At 42.2% G+C, this 23,927-nt stretch overlaps 1 pseudogene; it reads left to right on the top strand.

The window, feature by feature from the left end:
* Positions 1–23,927, top strand: LOC102984540 (serine palmitoyltransferase 1-like; annotated as a pseudogene).

Raw genomic sequence — 23,927 nt, forward strand, 5'->3', positions numbered from 1 at the left:
ATGGCCCAGAGGGGTGTCTGGCCTTGGGCTGTGCTGGGAGCTGGGGGATGGGGATGGGTGGCTTTGGAGAAGGTCACCAACGTCTCCTTGGCTGATGGGACGGATCACACGAAGAGCTGCTCCTTTTATCCAGGGCTGGGTGAGAAGTGGCCTATGGGTGACTGACTGATTGATTTCACACGAATGTTGTCGCAGCTCGACTGCGACAGCCCTACCCCGCAAACAACCGGAATGTCCATCAGCAGGTGAAGGTAAGCAAACCGTGCTACCAGAGAATTCTACTCAGGAACTAGAAGGAATGGACTGTATCCCATCAGTGTTTCAGTTCCTGCCTGTGAGTTTATTTTGTGTCTTATTTATGTCATATTTTGAAATACAAAAATTTTTTGACTACCAGTTTTGAGGAAAAAGTGAAGGAAGTTAGAAAGCCCCATTTTGGTCTTTCCAAGTCGCCCGTTGGTTGCACTGTTTTGGGCATTGATGTAAGCTAATTTGGAGAGGTTTTGCTTCTTTGTCCCTGTTGATTTGATGCCTGATATAGAGTATTTGCATTATCTTCCTTGGATGGGCCACAAATAGCATTTTAAAAACACCTAAAGAGAGTGTGTCTAAGTCAGAAGGGTGGGAGAAAACATTGGAAACATTAGTTTCTGAAGTCATGTAAGCTAAAGTTGGACAACTTGAAATAAACTTCAGAGAAATTACCACAACAGCTCATCTATGGACAATCTTAATGCCTGGTGCCGTATGGTATTTTGATGGTTAAAATGCTGGATTAGGGTACGATTTGTGTGACTCGATTGGCCCAGAGTGGTAGGAACCGAAATTCCTTGGCCACAAGCGAAACCGTATGAAGTGGCTCCAATCCCTCAGGTGCCCTTTTGGTGGGTCCTTGGAGTATCAGGAAGCCTGTCTGGGTGGGCTCTTTGCTGAGGTCCAGCTCCAGAAGAGGTGAGAAGACCCCTGAAGAGAGCGAGGCCTGGGGCCTCAATCACCGAGTCTGGCACGCGGAAGCTGCTGCACACAGAGGACTGGCACAGAGACACGTCAGTCTGTTCAGTCTTTACTGTGCTGTAAGAAGGTTCCTTGTGCTGAAAAAATGAGTCCTTTGGCGTCCAGACCCTCTCTGCAGCTCCCTGGGTTGGTCTTGGTGCAAAGGGGTTCACCCTCCCCTTCTCCCTTCCTGCTGTTGGCATCACGCTGCTACGATTTTTAGAAAGCTATCCTCCTTCCCAAACTCCTCTTTGATTAAACTTTCTAACCTCCCGTTAATCACACCACTTACATGGTTCGCCTCACACGTTTTGCCCGCTTACCCTCGCTTGGAAACACAGAAACCCGGTTGGTTTGCTCTCTTTATAAATGTTTTTTTGTCCAAGTCTGTGTTTCCTCCCACCCCCTCTCTGCTTTTCCCTTTGTCCTTCCCGCAGAGCCTCTCTCTGCAGATGAGATGCATCCACCACCTCTTAGGGAAACCACCGTCTCTGTTGGCCCAGGGGCTGTTTTATTTCCCTTGGTTCAGTTGCTCAAATACAAAGAAAATAACTTAAAATGGATGATCCTGTCTCTTGGGTTCACGGAGGACTGGACAGTCATTGTCAGGAAGCATTTGGTACTTGAGCTCTCAACTCACACGTGAGTGAGCTGGACCACAGGTCATGGCTATAGTGGCAGCCACTGCCCCGCAGGAGGTCTCATGAGCTCCTGGGGTTTCCATCACAGATGAGATGGCTGCCAGTGACATTTGTCAGCCAGGTCAGACTTTCTTTTGATATGGAAAAACCTCACAGCTTTGGAGAGAAGTTATTATTGGATGCTTACTTAACAAGGCACAAATGAAATTTACTTTTTATTTTTAAAATTTAATATTTACATTTTACTTGTGCTCGTTTATGGAAGTATAGTTAATGTACAATATTATATAAGTTACAGGTGTACAATACAGTGATTCACAATTTTAAAAGGTTATCTCCATTTATAGTTGTAAAATTTTGGCTCTATTCCCCGTGTTGTACAATATATCCTTGTAGCTTTTTTTTTTTTAATGTTTTAAAAATATTATTTTATTTATTTATTTTTGGCTGTGGTGGGTCTTCGCTGCTGCGCGCGGGCTTTCTCTAGTTGCGGCGAGCGGGGGCTACTCTTCGTTGCGGTGCTCGGGCTTCTCATTGCGGTGGCTTCTCTTGTTGCAGAGCACGGGCTCTAGGCGCGCGGGCTTCAGTAGTTGTGGCTTGTGGGCTCTAGAGCGCAGGCTCAGTAGTTGTGGCACTCGGGCTTAGTTGCTCCGCGGCATGTGGGATCTTCCCAGACCAGGGCTCAAACCTGTGTCCCCTGCATTGGCAGGTGGATTCTTAACCACTGAGCCACCAGAGAAGTCCCTGCCTCTGGCTTCTTTTGATGGAGATTCAATCCCTTGTACGATGCAACTTTCATCTGCTTTAATTTGTCCTAATTATCTCTTGGTTCCCATCTTAGAAAAAAAAAAAAAAAAAGAGGACTGCATTTTAAAACTTGTCTGGAGGAGGTTGGCCTGTTTTGCAATAAAGTGAAATTTTGGTGAAATATTTACATCATAAAATAGTACAATGTGAGTTAGGATAAAATTCAGTTTTTTTTCACGGGAAATTTGGCTACCTGTATGGATATTTAGGCACTACATATTTATATTATTTTATATGTAGGTCTTTCCTTTGCTTTCACAAGCAGTTCAAAATCATTTTCTTCTAGAGGTTCATATTTTGACTAGTTTGCTGTGAAATGGGTAGGTAGGTTGGCGAAATTATATTTCCCAATTATGTAGTAATTTACCATTATGAACTGTATTTACACACATTCTCATGCTGATGGTGTGAGAGAATGAGGGATCAGATAGTTTAGTGATTGATTCAGGAAATTTGAATCCTGGTGTCTTCAGTTTGAGTCAAGTTTTATGTTCTTTTCATTATTCCTTTCATTTGTTATGGTCTTAATTAGCTATAGTTTTACCATGTAAATGAGTGAAACCTGAAAAACTAGGAGGTAATTTAGTAATCCTCTGGACCAAACTCTAAGCGTTCAGCTTTTAGGCAGTAGATTTTATGTGTATGTTTGTATTTGTGTGTTTACATATTATTAGTATTATTTTCTGCTGCATTTTAGAAAAGTAGTTCACAGTTAGTGAATGCATTAAAAAAAATAAAGAAAAAACCAAAGACAAAGGGACACAAGGAAATCTTGGGAGGTGTTGCAAATGTCTGTTCCCTTGATTGTGGTAATTGTATCCAAACTGTAGGCATGTGTTCAAACTCATCAATTTGTACACAGTAAATATGTGCAGTTCTTTGTATATCAATTACACCTCCAAGCTCTTAAAATATATAAAAGAAATAGTTCCCAAAGTTAGTGACTGTGAAGGCTACCCTTAGACCTAAAATCATGTTTGCATTTTAGATTCCTTTTTCTTTTTCATGAGTGTATTGATGGTTCAGTAACTATTTCTCAGTTCTTCGCGTTTGGGATTGAACAAGTACTACCTATACTGAAGTCCATCCCCTTGTTGGATTTTAGAAAAATAAATCGATTTCTTAAAATCATTAGCTGAGGCGCATGTCAGCAGGGGGACTGCTGCTGATGGAATGTTGAGCACAAAAGAAAAAGGGTGAAAAAGTTGTTTTCTTGCAGCAAATTTTCCAGAGTGAGCACTCTTTCCCGCTCTCGATTTCTACTTTTTGAAAGAGTTGAATGGTCCACTCAAGTGGTCAAAACTGTGGGAATGTCTGAGACTTAGATCTAGCTTCTGATGGAAGAAATCTTTAAAAGTTTTTTGTGTCTTTTTTCTCAAATGCACACGCACACACACAATCACGGCGTTTCAGTGATCACTGGATAGTTGTAGGGGGTCACCCCCCAAATGCAATTAGACTCCTTGCTTACCACCCTTTATGATATCTCTGCAATAAAAGGTGGCTCATAATTCTTTGGTGCGGCTCCTTCCGTAAGACTCTCCCCTGATCCATTTCTAAGTCCTGTTATTGACTGATTTCCTTTTTCTCTTTGGCCCTTGGCTATCTTCACAGGATCTAGTCTCACTCATTTTGGACAGGTATTTTGTATTTTTTTGTTGATTTTTTTTCGTGTATATTTTCTAACAAGTTATTGATTTTATAAAGTTATAGCATTTCATATGTATATTGAACCTGACAAACTTACTGCACTCTCTGATAAATTCTGATGCCTTTATAAAAAATTAATTTCGCTGCATTGGGTCTTTGTTGCTGCACGCAGGCTTTCTCTAGTTGTGGTGAGTGGGGGCTACTCTTTGTTGCGGTGCGTGGGCTTCAGTAGTTGCAGCACACGGGCTCAGTAGTTGTGGCTCAAGGGCTCTAGAGTGCAGTCTTTGTGGTGCATGGGCTTAGTTGCTCCGCGGCATGTGGGATCTTCCCGGACCAGCAATCAAATCTGTGTCCCCTGCATCGGCAGGCGGGTTCTTAACCACTGCGCCACCAGGGAAGTCCCCATAATGCCTTTAAAAAATTTTTCATTTTATTGGAGAACAGTTGATTTACAATGTTGTGTTAATTTCTGCTGTACAGCAAAGTGATTCAGTTATATGTAAAAATAATATATATATATTCTTTTTCATATTCTCTGCAGTTATGCTTTATCACAGGATACTGACTATAGTTACCTGTGCTCTACAGTAGGACCTTGTTGTTTACCCATCCTGTATATAATAGTTTGCATCTGCTGACCCCAAACTCCTAGTCCATCCCTCCCCCCCCCCCCCACCTCCTTGGCAACCACTATTCTTTTTCATATTCTCTGCAGTTATGCTTTATCACAGGATACTGACTATAGTTACCTGTGCTCTACAGTAGGACCTTGTTGTTTACCCATCCTGTATATAATAGTTTGCATCTGCTGACCCCAAACTCCTAGTCCATCCCTCCCCCCCCCCCACCTCCTTGGCAACCACAAGTCTGTTCTCTATGTCTGTGAGTCTGTTTCTGTCTCGTAGATAAGTTCATTTGTGTCATATTTTAGATTCCACACATAAGTGACGTCTGATGCCTTTTTAAAAATGGGTTCTTTCATTTTTTTCCCTAGAAGTACACTGATGTCTTTAAAAAATATAATACTTTTGCCTCTTTTCTAGTGGAGTTTCTCCTTCTTTCTAATTCTCACCTTGTAATAAGTTCAATGTCCAGAAAACTATGTTCTATGTTCAGTGTCCAGATAACACTAGTGAACTTATCAGGCATAAAGAGTGGCCTTATTTCTGATTTCACTGGGAATGCTACATGAGTTCTAGATAGATTTTGCCTATTGATATAAGACCACCATTCTTTATCATGTTAACCATCTATTGTTTTTTAAATTTCTGTTTTGCTAAGAATTTTAATCTGTGATATTGAATTATATCTAAAACCTTTTAAAGCATCTATTGAAATATTTGTTTTCTTATTTGACCCTTTGAAGTGATAGATTGATATTGTAGTAGTAGATATTAAACTCCATATTTCATTAGAATGTTCTTTTGATACACTTTAACTCAATTTGCCAATATTTTAGGATTTTATACATATCTATATGTATGCAACCTCTGTCAAATTTAGTATCAGAGTATTTTAGCTACTGAAAGTGAATAAAAAACTTTTAATATTTTCTTGTGCTATATAACATTGTCATGATCATTTCCTTGAAACTATAAAACATTACCTGAAAATTTATTAATGTATATTTGTTGGCCTTTTAAAAAACCAACTTTTAATTTAAGAACAGTTTCATATGTACAAAAAAATGTCCACGATAACACAGAGTGTTCCCATAACACCCCACACTCAGCTTTCCCTATTGTTACCGTCTTACATGGATTGGTACACTTGTTACAATTAACGAACCAATATCTAGACTTTACTGTTGACTAAACTCCATTCTTGATTCCGACTTCCTCAGATTCTCCCTAATGTCCTTTTCTGTCCCAGGATCCCATCCTGGACGCCACGTTACATTGAGTCGATCATCATGGTTTCTTAGGCTCCTCTTGGCTCTGGCAGGTACTCAGACTTCCCTTGTTTTCGATGACCTTGGCAGTCTGGGCATGTGTTCTGTTGAGTGTCCCTCTGTTGGGATCTGCCTGAAGTTGTTCTCATGGTTAGACGAGGTTTATGACTTGGGGGGAGGAGGGCCGCAGAGGTAATACACACTTGTCATCACATCGTATCAAGGCTATGCACCGTCAACATGACTCATCACAGTTGGTGTTGACCTGGCTGAGGCCCTGTGGCCCAGGTTCTGCCCTCTAAAGCCACCCCACCCCTTCCATTCCTCAGTCCTTGGAAGGTGGTCACTCCGCGCAGCCCGTACTTACGGGGAGGGGAGTTACAGTTCATCTCCTTGAGGGCAGAGCATCCACATGATTTATTTAGAATTCTTCCACATGGGAGATTTGCCTCTTCACCCCCATTTATTTATTTATTCAATTATCTATTTATATCAGTATGGACTCACAGATATTCATAATTTATACTTGGGTTATGATCCAACAGGACTTTGTTTATTTTGTTGTTCCAGTTTGGGGACATTGGGAGAGATTTCAGCCGGCTCCTGTGTCTCAGGAACTTGTGGGTCATCTCTTTTTTTTCTGATCATCCCCTTACTTTCTGGCTTATTAGATGCTCCAGGCTCATCTTGTTCTAGAATTAGCCATTTTTCTAAGGAACCGTGATTCCTTTTATTGGAGAATATTAGAAACAAAAATCTGGGTTTTGTGCCTTTTTTGAGATAATTTTTATGACAAATATTTTGAATCTTTTCTCAAGTTGATTTTGATGATTTAAATTTTTTTTGGAAAGCCATCATTTTTTGTCCCCTGACATTTTAAATTTAAGTACCATACACTTGTATAAAACATTTAAAAATTATCTTTAAAATGTTTATTCTATATTATTTCTAGCTGTTATAAAAATCAGCTCTCAGAATTGTTTAGCAATTCTACTGATTTCTTTTCAGTTCATTAACTTTTGTTTTGGTCTTTACTATTTCCTTCCTCCTGCTTCCTTGGAACTGCACTTTTTCAACATTTTAAGTTTATAACTTTTTAAAAGTAAATGCTTAGTTCACATAGATTTTATTCTTTCTCTCTTAATAGTGAAAGCACTTAAAGAAATAAAATTTTCTTTTAAATACAGCTTTGAGTACATACCCTGAGGTTTGATATGTGACAGCCCCACACTAGAATAGCAGATATTTTAGAAAATTTACTTTTGTTTGCTCTTTAACCAAGAGTTATTTGTGGGGATATTTTAATGTCTTTGGAAGGAAGTATTTTATTTGAGCTCTTATTAATATCTGATTTTTTCCCTAACTTAAGATGAGGTCTTTTTTGGTAATAATTCTGTGGATACATGTAAATAAGTTATCTTCTCTTTGCAGTGTCCACAGAATAAGAGTGAATGAATGAATTCACAATTATATTATTTACATTTCCTGAACCCTTGGTTCTGATGTACTAGATCTGTTTTACACTAAGAGTCCTGTGTCCTACTCCATTTCTTTTTTTTAATCCAATGTTCTTTTTATTTTTATCTCCTTTCCTGTACACATGTTGAGGATAGGCTATTTGTCTCTTGAAGATTTCATGACTCTCTTTTATTATAGATTATCTCTTAAATTGATATAAATGTTCCTCATTGTCACATTCAATTCATTTTTGTCTTGAATTCTGGTCTGGTGTTAATTGTGCTCTGATTTCTTTTTTATATGTGTTTTCCTGACTGATTTTCATTCAGCTTTTTTAGATTTGACTTGCCTGCCTAATTTTATTTTTTGTCTGTCTTTGGTAAGCAGCACACAGTTTGATATTATTAACCCAGTTTGAGAGTTTTGGTCCTTTATAGGTAGGGGGATTTGCTTGATTAAATATATGGTTGCGAAGAGTATGTTTCAGTTATCTTCAGCCACCTTCTTCTCCCCGACCCTCCATCCTCCTCCCCCTCCTCCTCCTTCTTATGAAGTCCACTTCCTGGTGGGGGCAGCGGATCAGCTCTCTTGTTTGGGCAGCGACAGTGGTGGAGGGTCTGGGTCTGCGGCTCCAGCGTTCATGGTTATGGCGTCTGTGCACCCAGCGGGGCGCTAAGACCTTCACAGGGGCTGACCCTCAGTCCCTCAGGCACTGTTCCCGGCTGCTGAGTCGCGTGCCTGACTGTCTAGCTGGATCCCTGATAGCCTTTAACAAATTCCTTCCCAATTTAGACCTGCCAGTGGAGCTCTCTTCTTACAATTAAGAACCTGGATGACAGCAGGAGCAAAAAAGTCCGAGCCTGTGACACATGGCATGTAGACGGACCAGTGGGGGAAGTGAGCTTCCCGCTAGCTACCAGTGCCAGGGGCCCCAGCAGGCACAGTGGCACCGGAGTGGGACAGGTATGAGGGTGTGGGTGCCTCTGCTCTGGGCACCCTGGAGACGTGGTCACAGCACCTTTCCTCCTGGGTTATCTGGGTGAGAATCTCTTGTGAGGCTGAGTACAGAGGCCATCGCTGCCCATCACTAGTCCCTTAAAAATATAATACAAAAACACCAGTGACACATTCACATTTCAAATGTAAACATTCAAATCGAGTTGCTTTTCACTTAAGTCCTTCAGGCTTCAATGAACTTGTGTTACCACCTGGTGAACAAAGGGTGAAGGTCTGTCTACAAAATGTCGGGATTGGCATGAGAACATTTTCCTGGGGACGGTCACCCAGGTGCACTAGAGTTGGGGGCTGGCTGCCCATTTCTGGTTGGTGCAAACACCTGCTTTCCTGAACAAGGCAGTCAGCAATCTCTTTGGAATGATCTATCGTATTCTGGTACAGAGGGCAGAATATGTGGTGTGTTCTCTGAGAATCTGCTTTCAAATCCATTTCCATATTTGCTGTAGGTAGAGGAAATTTTCCCAGACATCAACATATGGTTTTTGGTGCTGTTGCCAGTTTTGGTCTCTGGTTTTCTCAGATCATACGATTCCAGGGGCACCATTGTACTTTGTATTGGTTTCTTATGGCTGCTCTAACAAATGACCGCAAAACAAGTGTCTGAAAAGAACACACATTTTTAATCTTATAGTTCTGTAGGTCAGAGGTCTGACACAGGTCTTACTGGGCTAAAATCCAGGTGTTGGCAGAACTTCATTTGTTTCTGGAAAATCCTTGCCTCTTCCAGCCTCCAGAGTCTGCTCACATTCCTAGGGTCATGGCCCTTTCCTCCATTCTCAAAGCTAGCAACTTTGAACTGAGTCCTTCTTATCTTGCCATCTATGTGGTTCTCTCTTCTGATTACCTCCTTCACTTTTGACCCTTGTGATTACACGGGACCCCCCTGGATAATCCAGCATAATCTCTCTGTCTCAGAGTCAGCTGATTAGCAACCTTAATTCCCTTTGCCATGTAACCTAACATATTCACCAGGTTCTGGGATTAGGATGTGGACGTCTTGGGGGTCCCTTATTCTTTCACATACGTAGTGTTTCATGCCGTTGTGAAACATGGCAGCCCTGCTGGAGTTGGGAGGAGGTATCTTGATTATGGCTACCATGTTACCATATAAATGGAGAATTTCCTAATTTGATTTTGAAGTGGAGCAATTATTTGGGACCGTAGAGTACCACCAACTGCAGTGCTCCAAGCCGCCACACCGAGGCTCCTAGCTGCAATGTCGTTTGCTTGGGAGTGGAATTTGTGTAGGAGACTTCATCATGGACCCAAGGAAGATGGTTTATGTATGTAAGGGCCAGAGGTGTCTGTACTTTTCTAGGACAGGTAGACAGCTCACTTCACACCCATCTTTTAATTTAAAAATAATGTTAAGCTTACAGAAAAGTTGCAAAATAGTACAACGAGTTCCTGTATACCTGTCATCTAGCATGCTCTCTTTCATAGCCATAGTACAATTATGAAAACTAAGAAACTAACGTTGGTACATTACTATTAGCTAAATTTTACTCTAGATTTCACCATTTTTCTACTAATGTCCTATTCTGTTCAGGATTGAACCCAGAATCCACTTGCATGTAGTTGTCATAACCTTTAATCTATTCAGTCTGTGACAGAGCCTCAGTTTTTCCTTGTCTTCATGCTCTTGACATGTTTGAAGAGAACTGGTCAGGTATTTTATACAAGGACCCTCAATTTGGGGGTCTGATCTTTTCTTGTGACTAAATTGAAGTTATGCATTTTGAAGAATACCACACCCAACTTTTAACCTGAATTGACCTCCCACAAGTTGCATGCCCTTTGGATTATCTCTCAACCTTTTGCCTCTAGGAGAACGTAATTGTTCTTAATCTTTCCAATTCAGACGACCTTTTCCTCCAATGTATTGGGTTGGCCAAAAAGTTCCTTCGGTTTTTAAGTAAAACTAAAAGACACATTTTTCATTTTCACCAACAACTTTATTGAACAACATATTCACTGTTTTGTTCCACTACTTTCTGCCATTTTTCAGACAACTTCATAATTCCATCTTCCCAAAACTTTTTATCTTTTTGAGCCAAGAACGGTTCCAGGTACCTTTTACAGTCTTCCAGGGAATTGAAATTTTTTCAATTAAGAGAATTTTGTAAAGCAATAAATGGAAATCCGAAGGTGCAATGTCTGGTGAATACAGCAGATGAATAAGAACTTCCCAGTCAAGCTGTAACAGTTTTTGCCTAGTCATCAAAGAAACATGCAGTCTTGCTGTATCCTGATGGAAGATTATGCGTTTTCTGTTGACTAATTCCAGACACTTTTTGTTGAGTGCTGTTTTCAGTTGGTCTAATTGGGAGCAGTACTTGTTGGATTAATTGTTTGTTTTTTCCAGAAGGAGCTCATAATAGAGGGCTCCCTTCCAGTCCCACCATATACACAACATCACCTTCTTTGTAAGAAGACCGGCCTTTGGTGTGGTTGATGGTGGTTCATTTCACTTGCCCCACGATCTCTTCCATTCCACATTGTTGTACAGTATCCACTTTTCACCGCCCATCACAATTTGTTTTAAAAGTGGAACAATTTTGTTACATTTAAGTAGAGAATCACGTGTGGAAATACGTTCAAGAGGGTTTTTTTAGCTTAACTTATGTGAAACCCAAACATCAAAGTGATGAACATAACCAAGCTGGTGCAAATGATTTTCAGTGCTTGATTTGGATATCTTGAGTATGTTGGCTACCTTCCATGTGGTATAATGTTGATCGTTCTCAAAGAATGTCTCGATTTGATCACTATCAACTTCAACTGGTCTACCTGACCATGGAGAATTGTCCAGCAAGAAATCTCCAGCACGAAACTTCGCAAACCACTTTTGACACATTCGATCAGTCATAGCACCTTCTCCATACACTGCACAAATCGCAAATGTTTTTTTGCATTTCAGTTTCATTTTTACCTTTCTTGAAATAATAAAGCATAATATGCCGAAAACGTTCCTTTTTTCCTTCCATCTTCAATACTAAGGTGGCTACACAAAAATTCACCAATTTTGATGAGTTTTTTTTTAATGCACTCTGATATGACAGCTGTCATAATGCAACCTAACAAAATTGTTTTGAATGAAGTTAAAGACATCTAAGCGCTACTAGAGCCATCTTACGGAAAACACTGAACGAATTTTGGGCTACCCCAATGTTTCATTGACACATGCACATGGCTGGACTGCCACTCAGAACTTCACGTCTAAGACTATAACCCCTGGAGGTACCTTTTCTACACGGATACTTGGTGTTTTCACTCATTGTAAACGTGATACTTTTTCCTCATTCTGACCTGGTGTCACACCTTTCCATTTCCTCCTCCGGCTTCTCTCCAAAGGTTAGTTTGCAGATGACATGAGATGATGGAGGTGGAGCAAGGCACTGAGTCAGCAGGTGATCCCTGGTTGTGAGTTAGTGTTGGGAATACCAGCCTCTTTCTGCTTTGCTTCTCTCCTTGTCAGTCAATCTCTTAATCATCTATCACCCATGCTATCATAGGCAAAGAATTGACTTTTTCCTGCCATTCTCATTTTCCCTGGGTGATTTCAGTTCTTTTGCTTTCTGTTCATACTATGCAAAAAAAGTAATCTTGCTAATTGACTCTGCTGAAATCAGAAATTAACTACCTTATCTCAGCTGAGGTCTAATACCGCAAGCCTCTTCTTTACCTATTTTTAGGTACTTTCCCTTGCTCAAGTCCCTAAATGGGATCCCTTTGCTACACATCCCACCAAAAGGTCACGTAGCATCTCCAAGCTTGCTTTTTTGTAAAAAATTTTTATTAAGGTATAGTTGATTTACAATGTTGTGTTAGTTTCTGCTGTACAGCAAAGTGAATCAGTTATACATATACATAGATCCAGTCTTTTTTAGATTCTTTTCCCATATAGGCCATTACAGAGTATTGTGTAGAGTCCCCTGTGCTGCACAGTAGGTCCTTATGAGTTATCTATTTTATGTATAGTAGTGTGTAGAGGTCAGTCCCAATCCTCCAAAGCTTGCTTGCAAAATTCTTCTTCTCCAGCTCACAGTTTATCTGGGTCCTTCCTTCTCACTGTTTTGAAGAGAAGGTGCCCACCAGGTGCCCTGTCCCACTCTGTCACCCTTCTCTGGGGCTCTCCCCACATCAGCAATCTTTCCTCCTCTGTCTCTTGCAGGTCCGTTCTCTGCTGTTTCCTACAAACTTCCTCTCGACAACAAAGATGCTAACATCTCCTCTAGTACAGAGAGGGCCTCTAGCCTGCCTTAACCACCTCCCTTCTCATCAAGTTCTCAAAAAAATGAAGTCATGCTCTGCCACCAGGTCCACATTCCCTTCAGTTCTTACATTAAAATGACTCCCTTCCCTCTCCAAGCTCCCCCAAACTGTGGCTCTGATGCAAACCTCTCTACTGTGTTCCAGACCTGTGGAGTGGTTGCTCCCTTTGGACAGACCACAAGCATCTCAGACTCAAGAAGTCCAATGGAATTAATTTTGTTTCCCTTTAAAACTTTCCTCCTCCAGATTCCATGGGTCAGAGAATGCAGTAAATCCAGAAAATAGGAGTTACCCGAGTTCCCTTGCACTCACCCCCAACAAAGGACTAGATAGCTCCCTCTTAGCATCTCTCCCATCTGTCCTCTCCTATTTGCCTCTGGTGACATTGCCTTAGTTCAGCGTCTCATCCCAGTAGCCTCCTAATGGGTCCATGCACTCCAGTTCTTCTCTGTCTTCTAGCCCAAGCATTCTGCAAATACCAGAAGAGGTAGTTCTAAAATGTGAATTCTGTCCAGTCCCTCCCCTGACTAAAAATCTCTCAGTGGGGCTCTCCATCTCCTTCAGGGTAAAATCTACATTTCTTAGCACATGTGTATTAGTTAGCTATTGCCACAATAGTGCTTCATAAGAAAATGTCACGAACCATAGTGGCTTGAAAGGACAATCATTTGTTTTAATGTTTGTGCATCTGCAGGTCAGTTGTGGTTCAGTTGTTCTGGGCACCCCAGCTTCAGGTTGCAGGTCAGTTTGGCTTCATGTCTAGTGCACATGGGTTGAAAGAGAAATGGACACTTGGTGACGGTTCTTCATGCAGAAGACAACTAGACCATGGAGACGTGAGGTGCCTTGAGGCTGTGGTCTGCAATTGGGATGCTGTCACTTCTGTTCACCTTCTGTTGGCTTAGAAAAGTGCACATTGTGAAGTCCATCATCAGTGGGGCAGGAGCACATCCTCTGCCCATGCTCGTGGGTGGTCTGCAGCCCCAGGGAGTGGGCAGGGATGTAGAACTGAAATACAGAGAGAACACGAAGAGCTGCAGTGATAGCACACATGGCCTGGGACAAATCTGTCTGCTCTCTTCCTCCTCACCCAGGTCCATCTCTCTCTGGTCTCAATGTTCTTTCTTCACGCTAGATCCATCTTCCCCAAACTGCTGTCTGCATCCTGGACCAGTCATCTGCTCTCTTCCCTCTGTGCTTTACACACACCCTTTCTTCTGCAGGGAAAGATTATCCTTCTACTACACCTGGAGAGCTCCATTTGACTCCCTAGACCCACCACTGGCATCTCTACCTCCGAAATCATCCTTACTTCGCAGGCCAGATTAGGTTCTCATAACCCGTGTTTCCGTCATCCCAGTTTTACCACTCTCTGCACACTTGGTGGGGGGGAATATTTTATTCTTCTTATTTCGTCTCTTCTAGCAGGTTGTAAACCCCTTGAATTCAGGATGTTTATTCTCAGCTCCTTGTATGGAACCGAGTCTGCTTTATATGCTCAGTGAATATTTGTTGAATAAATGAATGGATATGTGTTTGGATGGCTGCTTCTGAGCATCATTTCATTGTCTAGTTCATGTTATGAAATCCTGCGACATTATCCTATCACATTTTAAAAGAGCTTAAAAAATCACGCATACGCAAAGACATTTACAGAACGATGATTTTTCTCTATCCATCTTTTGTGATCATCCTTGCTTGGTCTAATAGCTAAGTGAATTTAGATTAGAATATTGTTTTTTCCCTCACCTTTTGGATCAACTTGATATATTTTCTTTCAGCAACTATATTGGATGGTGATTACATTGCAGCCTTGTTTTTCTTGGATTTTACTTCAGGCACAAAGCAACAATATTTCACCTGTAAACAATGAGCTCAAAATAGATTTTTTATTGCAGATTAATTCAAATACCACCCAATTCTGACTTAGTATACTTGGGAATCTGAGTGTGGGTTATTTTAATATTCTGAAAATTGAAGTCAGTAAACTTCCTTAATCTAATCCCATCTAGTTCTGAGTTGCATAAACTTTGATCGATCAAACTCTGAAATTTGTTTATGTCCAAATGAAGGACTTATGGAATGTAAAATTTTAAAAAATGCTACAACAAATACATGGACTTTGAATTTGACCAAAAATCTGAGCAACATTAGCAATTCATTAATTCACGTTAAACTAGAAATTTAAATTTGTATTTGTCAGATATAAAAGAGCTACATTACATTCCAGATTTTTTTTTCTTACACTTTATTCATTCAACCACATTTTTGTAGTGTTGGCTTTGTTAGGCACAAAGACTAAATCCTATGATAAGCCTTCTCTCCTATGCTTTTACGGAGATGCCTGGTGGATTCCCACACTGTGAGCTCCCTCTCACTGTAATGAGTAATAAACCCAACTTGTTTAGTTACAGATGTGTCTCTGCTGACTATTGGCTGGAATGTACTGACAGCACTTAACGGACCCCCCCCCCCACCAAATAATAGTGCTTTAAATCATAAGGGTTTGTTTTATCAGGACAATTTTGGTGGGGAGCAGTCCAGGCTGGTGTGAGAGTGTCTGCATGTCCTCAGGTCCAGTCTCCTCCTGCTTGGCCACTCTCAGAATGTGGCTCCTATCATTGTATGCAAATCATGGTCCAAGAGGCTGCTGGAGTTCCAGCCATCATGTCTGCATCCTATGTAGCAGGAATGGAAATAGAAGAGAAAAAGGGATGCCTCTCCTACTTGTGGAACCCCTTCTGAGCAAACAAATCTCCCGTGGGGCAGGAACTGTCTGAGCACAGGGATACAGCATGGGGAAAACAAAGTCGTTGCTCCCATGGCACCTCTGTTCTGTAAACACACGAAGACATTGCTCTTTCATCTGTGACTGTGCCAACAGGGATGGCTCAGGAGGACAAGTGAGGTTGGAGTCACCATGAACCCACAGGGTGGGCATGGACCCTCACAAGATGGGCTTGTGATTGGTATTGATCTGTAATATGGTCAGATCCAGGCTCCTCTGGACCTCTGGACCCCACATTCCTTCTCCTCCATCTTTTCTTGTTCGTTCTGAACCAGGCAAGAGGAATACAGGGTAATAGGATGGGGGCGTAATTTTGGATAACGTGTCCTTGGAAAGCCTGGAGAAAGTGACGTTTAGAGTGAGGGCCTGAAGGACAGGAAGGAATAAGCCTTGTGGGTGGCTGGAAAGAGTATTCCAGGCTGAGTGCACAGCTGCGCAAAGGCCCTGAGGTCGGCACTTGATCGACATACAGAGAACAGGAAGGAGGCCAGTGTGGCTGGAACAGCATTCAAGAGGCTGGTGGTGGGAGCTGAGGTCTGGGGGGGTTAGATCACACCGGGCCTTGGGGCTGGTACAAGGGTTTCAAGTGAGATGGGAGACTTTGCGGGGGGGGTGTGGGACATGATCTGATTGTATCCCTTTGCGGTGTCTTTGTTTAGCACACTTCCTGACGCATAAAAATATTTGGTAAAGCCTGTATGGAACTTTGAGATTGATTTACATTTTCTCAATTATGGATGAAGAATTGATTTGGTTATTCCAGAACAGAATACTTTTCGGGTAGAAAGGTATTATTTTTCTGTATTGAGACTTTGAGAGTCTGAGATCATCTTCATCACTGGAGTGTGTGTGTCGCCTGGAAGGCTGGTCCCAAGTGACAGGCCACAAGGGGAGACCACATGTTCACAAGTGTTCACACGTATTCACGTGGAGAACACCAAGACTGACCACAGTGATTTCAGAGGTCAGTGACTGTTATGGAGTCATGCTTTCCTAGCCTCTGTTCTTCGCTTTTGGGTTTTCTCCTTTATTCAGATCATCTCACCTCCCCGCAAAAGATGAAGATGAAAAAGAAGACGAGACTGATAGCGTGGAATAGAGACTATAAGACTGCACTTCCACTCAACACGACCCAGTCCCATCTGGGCTTTGCTCCAGCAGATCTGAGACCAACTTTGTGTCCGTTCCCAAGCCCAGTAGGCCTTCTCAGACAAGTGAGAGTCTGTCTTGAAAACTGGAGGTTTTAGGGCTCCAATCTTTCTGGACCGAGGGGCTTGGCATTGCAGGGAGATGCAGGCTGCCCCGGGCCAGGATGCAGTCTCTGTGGGGAGGGGCGGCCAGGTTTGCACACAGAGGAGAACACCAGTCTCTGGCGCAGATGAGTCATGCAGAGCCATTTAGCAGTTGCTAAGTGTGGTCCTGGGTCCATTAATGTTGAGAAACAGCAATTAGTGTGGAGGCAAATTAGAATAACAGCCATGGTGCTGATCATGAAGCAAATGAAAAAGCTCAAGAGGAAAGCATTGGGCTTCCCTGGTGGTGCAGTGGTTGGGAGTCCGCCTGCCGATGCTAGGGGAACCGGGTTCGTGCCCCGGTCCGGGAAGATCCCACGTGCCGCGGAGCGGCGGGGCCCGTGAGCCATGGCCGCTGAGCCTGCGCGTCCGGAGCCTGTGCTCCGCAACGGGAGAGGCCACGGCAGTGAGAGGCCCGCGTACTGCAAAAAAAAAAAAAAAAAAAGAGGAAAGCATTTTTTCTGAGTGTCTCAAAGAATTCTACCCTTTAATTCTCTGCTCTCCCAGTGCCAGGGAGAGTGACAGCTCATTGACAGACATCCGAGGACCACGTGCAGTGGAACAGAAACCTCCAGCATGACAGGGAGCAGATGTAAGGCCTCGGTTGTGCGTCCTGATGGGAAGGTGGCCGTGGAGACTCAGACCCGAATTCCCGAAGCAGGTGCATCACGGATGTTGCCTGATCCGGGGGTTTGGACCCTCAGATCTTTCTGAAGAGAACATCTGCAGAGAAGGAGAAGGTTTATGGATATACCTGGTTTGACAGGGGACACTGGGCTGCATCCATCTTATTCCACACCCTGTCCTAGCACTTGGCTCAGAACCATAAATATGACAGGTGTGCAATACACGTGCATTAAACTTTAAAATTTGCTTTTAAAAATTTATATCCATACCATAACCTTCTAATTAAGATTGGAAACAACTATTTGTCAAAATGGACTATATTTTCAGGAACGCATTGTTTTTGACGCTGTATGAGACAGGATTGCTCCACTGAAGGAATCTGTCATGTAGCATATGTTCCAATTTGTCAGTGTTCCCAAGGTGTCTGTCTTGGTCACTGCTAACAGCTGACCATGGCAGGCCTGCTGACTACTTGATGTTTGCATCTCCATGCTCACCGGGGCCAAAGGGGAGAAGGGCACTGTGGGCACACTTCCAGCTGGCACAGAAATCTTAGTATTAAAAGATGAGCAATTCACACCTCATCAGAGAACACCAGACAAATGCATCCTGGGCTGTTGTCCCTGTGGCTTTAACGCCATTATGAGCCACGTGGAGATGCACAAACCGTAGGGGGCTGACCTCTGCTCAGAGCTTTGGCAACTGTTTACTAGTTTTGAACTCCATTCAACACTGGAATGAAAATGCTTCCTGTGTCCTGAAAATGTAAACGAGATGATATGATTTATCTGGATTTGAGGAAGGATACCAAATTTAAATTGTATAAGCATTTTAAGGCAGCAGCCTACATACAATATACGAATGTGCATATGTAGAATCTTTATGTATATTGTATTCGCTTTCTATGCTGTGTGATAAATTATCACAAACTTAGGGGCTTAAAACAAAACCCCATTATTTCTCCCAGTTCCTTAGCTGAGAAGTCTGGGCAGGCTCCGCTGGGTTCTCTGCTCAGCACCTCACAGACGCAAATCAAGGGGTTGGTGGGGGGGGGGCCGGGGGGGGCGGGGGGGGTGTTTGGGGAGGGAGACGTTTCCAGGCTCCCTCAGGTGGTGGCTGAATTCAGTTCCTTGCAGTCATAGGACTAAAGTCCCCCTTTCCTTGCTTGATGTTGGCCAGGGGTTTCTGTTTGCTCCTGGGGTCCCCTCACTTGCTCTCTGGTCCTTGCACATGGCCCCTCTTTTAAAATATTAATTTTAAATTAATTTAAAATATGAATAGAAAGTTTGAGAGTCAGTAAGACCAACAGATCAAGAGATACTTGCCATTGAAAAGAAAGGGTGTTAGTCACAGTTCCTTTGGGGAGGGGGTGTGCCACTCCACAGGTGGGCCACGCGGGGAAGCACCAGGTTGTCCAAAAGACAGAGGGTGTTAGGGCAAATGTGATCAGGGGACTTTATTGTGGTTTCTAAGGGAAGAAATAGGAGAGGCAGGGTAAACAGGCTTAGGTTTGGCTAGATTAAATAATTTCAGGGCTCTGGGGCATGGGGCTGTCCCTAGTTATCTGGTACCCAGCTCTGGAGTGATTAGGGCAGGTAGACAGTGACAGAGAGTATTAGAACCTGGTAGAAAATATGGGTGGAGTGTGGGCTCTGGATCTGTTGGTCTGCATTTGAAAGGTGCTCTTCAGGTGAATTGTTCACTGTCTTTAGAAATTATACAGCTCTGGGAGGGGCCATCCCACCAGAATCAACAAGGCCCCATAGGTCCAAGCATAAACCTCAAGAAAACAAAAAACATAGTTAATACAGCCCCATCCATGTTCAGAGCCAGCAACTATGTGTGGAACCCTCATGCTTTGATTCTCTCTGACTTCTCCTTTTGCCATCAGCCAGAGAAAACTCTGTGCTGTTCAGGACTCAAATATTAGATTAGACCTGCCTGGATAACCCCTCTTCTGATGAACTGGAAACCAACTGATAACGAACCTTAATTACATCAGCAAGATCCCTTTTTGCACTGTTACATACCATAATCATGGATGTGATATCTCATTACATTCACAGTCCTGGAGATTAAGGTGGGAAATCTTAGGGCGGCATCTTAGAATTCTCCCATTTATATACATTTGAATGTGGTATTTGGTCTTTTCATCTTCATCATCTACACAAAGCCCCTTGGTTATGAAATTCACTGGAAACCTCTTTGAATCCGTCTCATCAACTGACGTTTGGAATGACATCATCAGAGGTGGAATCCATTTAAATGATTGGATTTCTGAATTCCCCACTAGCGGTTCAAAGAAGGACTGGGGCACACCCAGCCCTGGGGAAGTGGACGCTTTGTGTAGATTTTTGGTCTGAGGCCTGGGCGGGGCTGGCCCGGTGACGCCCAGACCCTCGGCGTCCCTGGCTGGAAAGTATCACAGGTACACATATTTCCCAGCGGCGGAATGTACGGAGGCGGGCGGGAGCCGGAGTCGGGGGTCTCGTTTTTGCGCTGCTGAGAGCTCGGAGCCATCTCCAGGTCCTGCCCGGGTACAGGAGAGAGGCCAGTCAAAAACGAGAGTTGGGACTGATGGTAAAATGGAGTGATGAAAGGAGAGTGGAAAATCTCAGTCTGGAGAGGTCCTAGGGAAGGAAGACAGGTTCTCGCAACTGTGGAGCAGGGAACAGGGGAAAGAGCTGTAATAAGTTGGACTTCGTCTGTTTTTGTTCGGACGTTGGGTTAGAAAGGAAGCCGAATGATTTAGGTATGTGAAATAGTTTGTCACTCTTCTGCATACGTCCCATTTTCTGTCTTGTAAAGATACAACTATTTTAGTAAATTTTTAAAGAAAGACTAGTTAGGAGCTTTTTTGAAAGGCCAGCTATTTCAGGTAGGTAAGATAATATGAAATTTTTAAATGGCAGTCTTGGAGCATGGTCATTCCTTTGACATTTAGTGAGTTTCCATGTGCTGTGCAATAGAGCTTTCTGCATGTCCTCTGAGCTGTTCAGTACAGTAGCCACTAACCACATGTGGCTATTGAGCACTTGAAACGTGGCTAGTGCAACTGAGGGGCTGAATTTTCCATTTAATTTAATTTGGATGTGTATTTAAAATAGTTGAATGGTGCTAGTGGCTACAGTATTGGACAGCAGAGATCTAGATGCTGGGAATAGTGCCGTGAGCGAACAGGTAAAAGTCCCTGTGCTTACAGAGCTTACATTCATTTAAAGTGAATCTCAGTTTTCTTTTGATAATTTTCTTAAAACTTAATATTGCACTTATTGGCAAGGGTGATGATGCAAGATGTATCATTGTAAAACCCATCAGGACGTTTTGAAAAAAAAAAAAAAACAGTTTAGAGAGCAAGTAGGGCTTAGGTGATGTCCACCCTTAGGTAGATTACAGTGACTAAGATGAGCCACTAAAATTTAAGATTTCTTTTTTTTTTTTTTTTTTTAGAAATGAGTAATTTCTACTATATACTCTTGCTGCCTTTTTGAAGACTGCCCTCTTACTGTGTAACTTCTCATACCCTGGTATTGACCATGAGTGAGAAGTCCCTCCTGGATGTAACATTTCCAAGGGAAGAAAAGAAGCCACATTTGTGACGTTTATTAATTCAGTAGACATTTAAACTTTTCTTAGGATGATTTCTCTGTGGAGTGGAATGTTTAACTCGTGACTTGGACTTACATTTGTCATCTATAATCTGATCATTGGTGAAAGCAAAAGGATTTTTTTAGTAGAGTCCTCATTCTTACCTGAATTACATTCAGGAGGGATCAGCAAATTTTAAAAATAGTCTTAGATTTCTGAGAAGGTCTCCTTGATGTAACATTTCCTAGGGAAGAAAAGAAGCCACATTTGTGATTTTTATTAATTCAGTAGACATTTCAACTTTTCTTAGGATTTCTTTGTGGAGTGGAATGTTTAGTGACTTGGACTTAATGTTTGTCAACTATAATCCAATTATTGATAAAATCAAAAGGATTTTTTTAGTAGAGTCCTCATTCTTAAATGAATTATAGTCAGGAGGGATCAGCAAATTTTAAAAATAGTCTTAGATTTCTGGTTTTGCTTCTAATTTCTGTGCACTGTGTATGCAGAATTTGAGGAGTCTTGCTGTGTACCCAAACATATGCAACATGTATGTAGTTTTAAAGTTATCTGTGCAATGACCTGAAAGTTTATATATGAAATTGTCAGCAGTTTCCCTGTCCTCACCTTCTGAATTTTTTAAACTACTGTGAATCATTTTTTTCTTTCCGTCTGATGTTTGAAAATTGTTCGTATTTCCATTTCTAAATACATTTTTTAAATGACTTTCCAATGACAGCCTATTGGAATATAGCACCCCATAACGGACTGATGGGGGCTTAGTTATTATCTGGAATCTTCTACATGCACTTAGTGTGTTTAGCTGTGTAAAACATAAAAGTCAGCCTGGCCTTTTTCCTGGAAATGTACAGTTGAAAAGAAGACCTGACGTGGATAATTTCGTTAAGGCTCCTGCTTATCATCTTATTTTGGAAGGAATTTTAATACTCTGGATAATCAGACTTCTTTTCTCTAAAACATACAAGCTACAAGAATGAATTCTGATCTTACAGTCAAGGAAAAGGAAGAACTGATTGAAGCTTGGCAACCAGAACCTCTTGTTTCTCCTGTCTCAAGAGACCTTCCTGCTCTCAACTGTAGCATCGTTTCAGGCCCTCCAAAAGCCATAACATTGTGGTGAATGGAAAAGAAGGTATAAACTTTGCCTCATTCAATTTTCTTGGATTGTTGAATAACCCTAGGCTCAGGGCAGCAGCTTTGGCATCTCTAAAGGAGTGTGATGTGGGAACTTGTGGACCTAGAGGATTTTATGGCACATTTGATGTGCACTTGGAGTTGGAAGACCGCCGGGCAAAATCTATGAAGACGGAAGCAGCCATTATACACTCATATGGATTTGCCATGATAGCCAGCGCTACTCCTGCTTACTCTAAGAGAGGGGACATTGTGTCTGTAGATAAAGCTGCCTGCTTTGCTATTCAGAAGGGATTACAGGCATCACTGGTTGTACCCAGTGAGAAAAATAGGGAAAATATGTCTATTTTCTCAGAAGTAGAAGTGTTGCATGTACTTTTAAACAATACACTTAATTTAAGAAATATATCCTGCCCCGCATTAACTCAATTTAGGAGATCTTACTGAAGATTAATCTGCATGACTCAGAGTTCTCCCCTGGGTTATGTAGAGTCAGCAACCCAGTATTCCTTTTGATGGCAAAGTAATGGCAGAGTGGTGGCCAGTCAAATCAGAGATGCCACTGATGGTGAGATACACCAGTATTTCATTTATTTTTCAGAAAGAGAAAAGTACTTTGAATAAACTAATATGCCATCCGTATAGATGCATGCTGATTTCTCAGAGGTCAAAATATGGCAAGAGTTTACTTCCTGGAACAGAATCAGTATGGTAGTTATATGGAAAGGCTTGCAGAGTAAAGTGCAAACAATAACGTATTAATGTTCAAACATGTTTTATTTATTTGCCATGTTCAGTTTAACAAGTGGATGTTGGTCAACTTACAAAAGCAAGCATTCCTTTTCTGAGAATGTTGACAAGACCCTTTAAACCCCAGTTTGGTGGGTCTCTCTTCCTTGCAGAGATAAAGCTGCCTGCTTTGCTATTCAGAAGGGATTACAGGCATCACGTAGTGACAGTAAGCTATTTAACCATAATGATAGGACGACCTGGAACAACCACTAAAAGAACAAGAGACTGAAGGTCAAAAGAATCCTCGCAAGGCTCGTGTAAGTCGACGTTTCATTGTAGTCGAAGGGTTGTACGTGAATACTGGAACGATTTGCCCTCTTCCAGAACTGGTTCAGTTAAAGTACAAACATAAAGCAAGGATCTTTCTGGAGGAAAGCTTTTCGTTTGGAGTCCTGGGGGAGCATGGCTGAGGAGTCGCTGAGCATTTTGGAATCAATATTGATCATATTGATCTTATCAATGCCAACACGGAGAATTCACATGCTTTTGTTGGGGGTTTCTGCTGTGGCAGGTCTTCCGTAACTGACCATCTGTGACTTTCCGGCCAGGGATACTGCTTTTCAGCTTCATCACCTCTCCCCTGTTAGCTGCTGCTGCAACTGAGACCCTCCACATCATGGAAGAAAATCCAGGAAAAGTGCAAACGAATCCATAAAGCTTTACAAGGCATTTCTGGATTAAAAGTGGTGGGTGAGTTCATTTCTCCGGCATTTCACCTCCTGCTGGAAGAGAGCTCTGGGTGTCGAGAAGGAGAGGTTAAACTACTTCAGGAAATTGTAACTCAGTGCATGGACAGAGGCATCACGTAAACTCAGGAGCGCTCCCTGGAGAAAGAAGAGAAGAATCTCCCTCCTCCGCGCATTAGGGTTGTGGTCACAGGGGAGCAAACGGAAGAGGAACCGGAGAAAGCTGTGTCCACGATCAGCAAGGTGGCCCAGACCGTGCTGCTTTAG

The sequence above is a fragment of the Physeter macrocephalus genome, chromosome 8, assembly GCF_002837175.3.
Source record: "Physeter macrocephalus isolate SW-GA chromosome 8, ASM283717v5, whole genome shotgun sequence".
Classification (NCBI taxonomy): Eukaryota; Metazoa; Chordata; class Mammalia; order Artiodactyla; family Physeteridae; genus Physeter; species Physeter macrocephalus.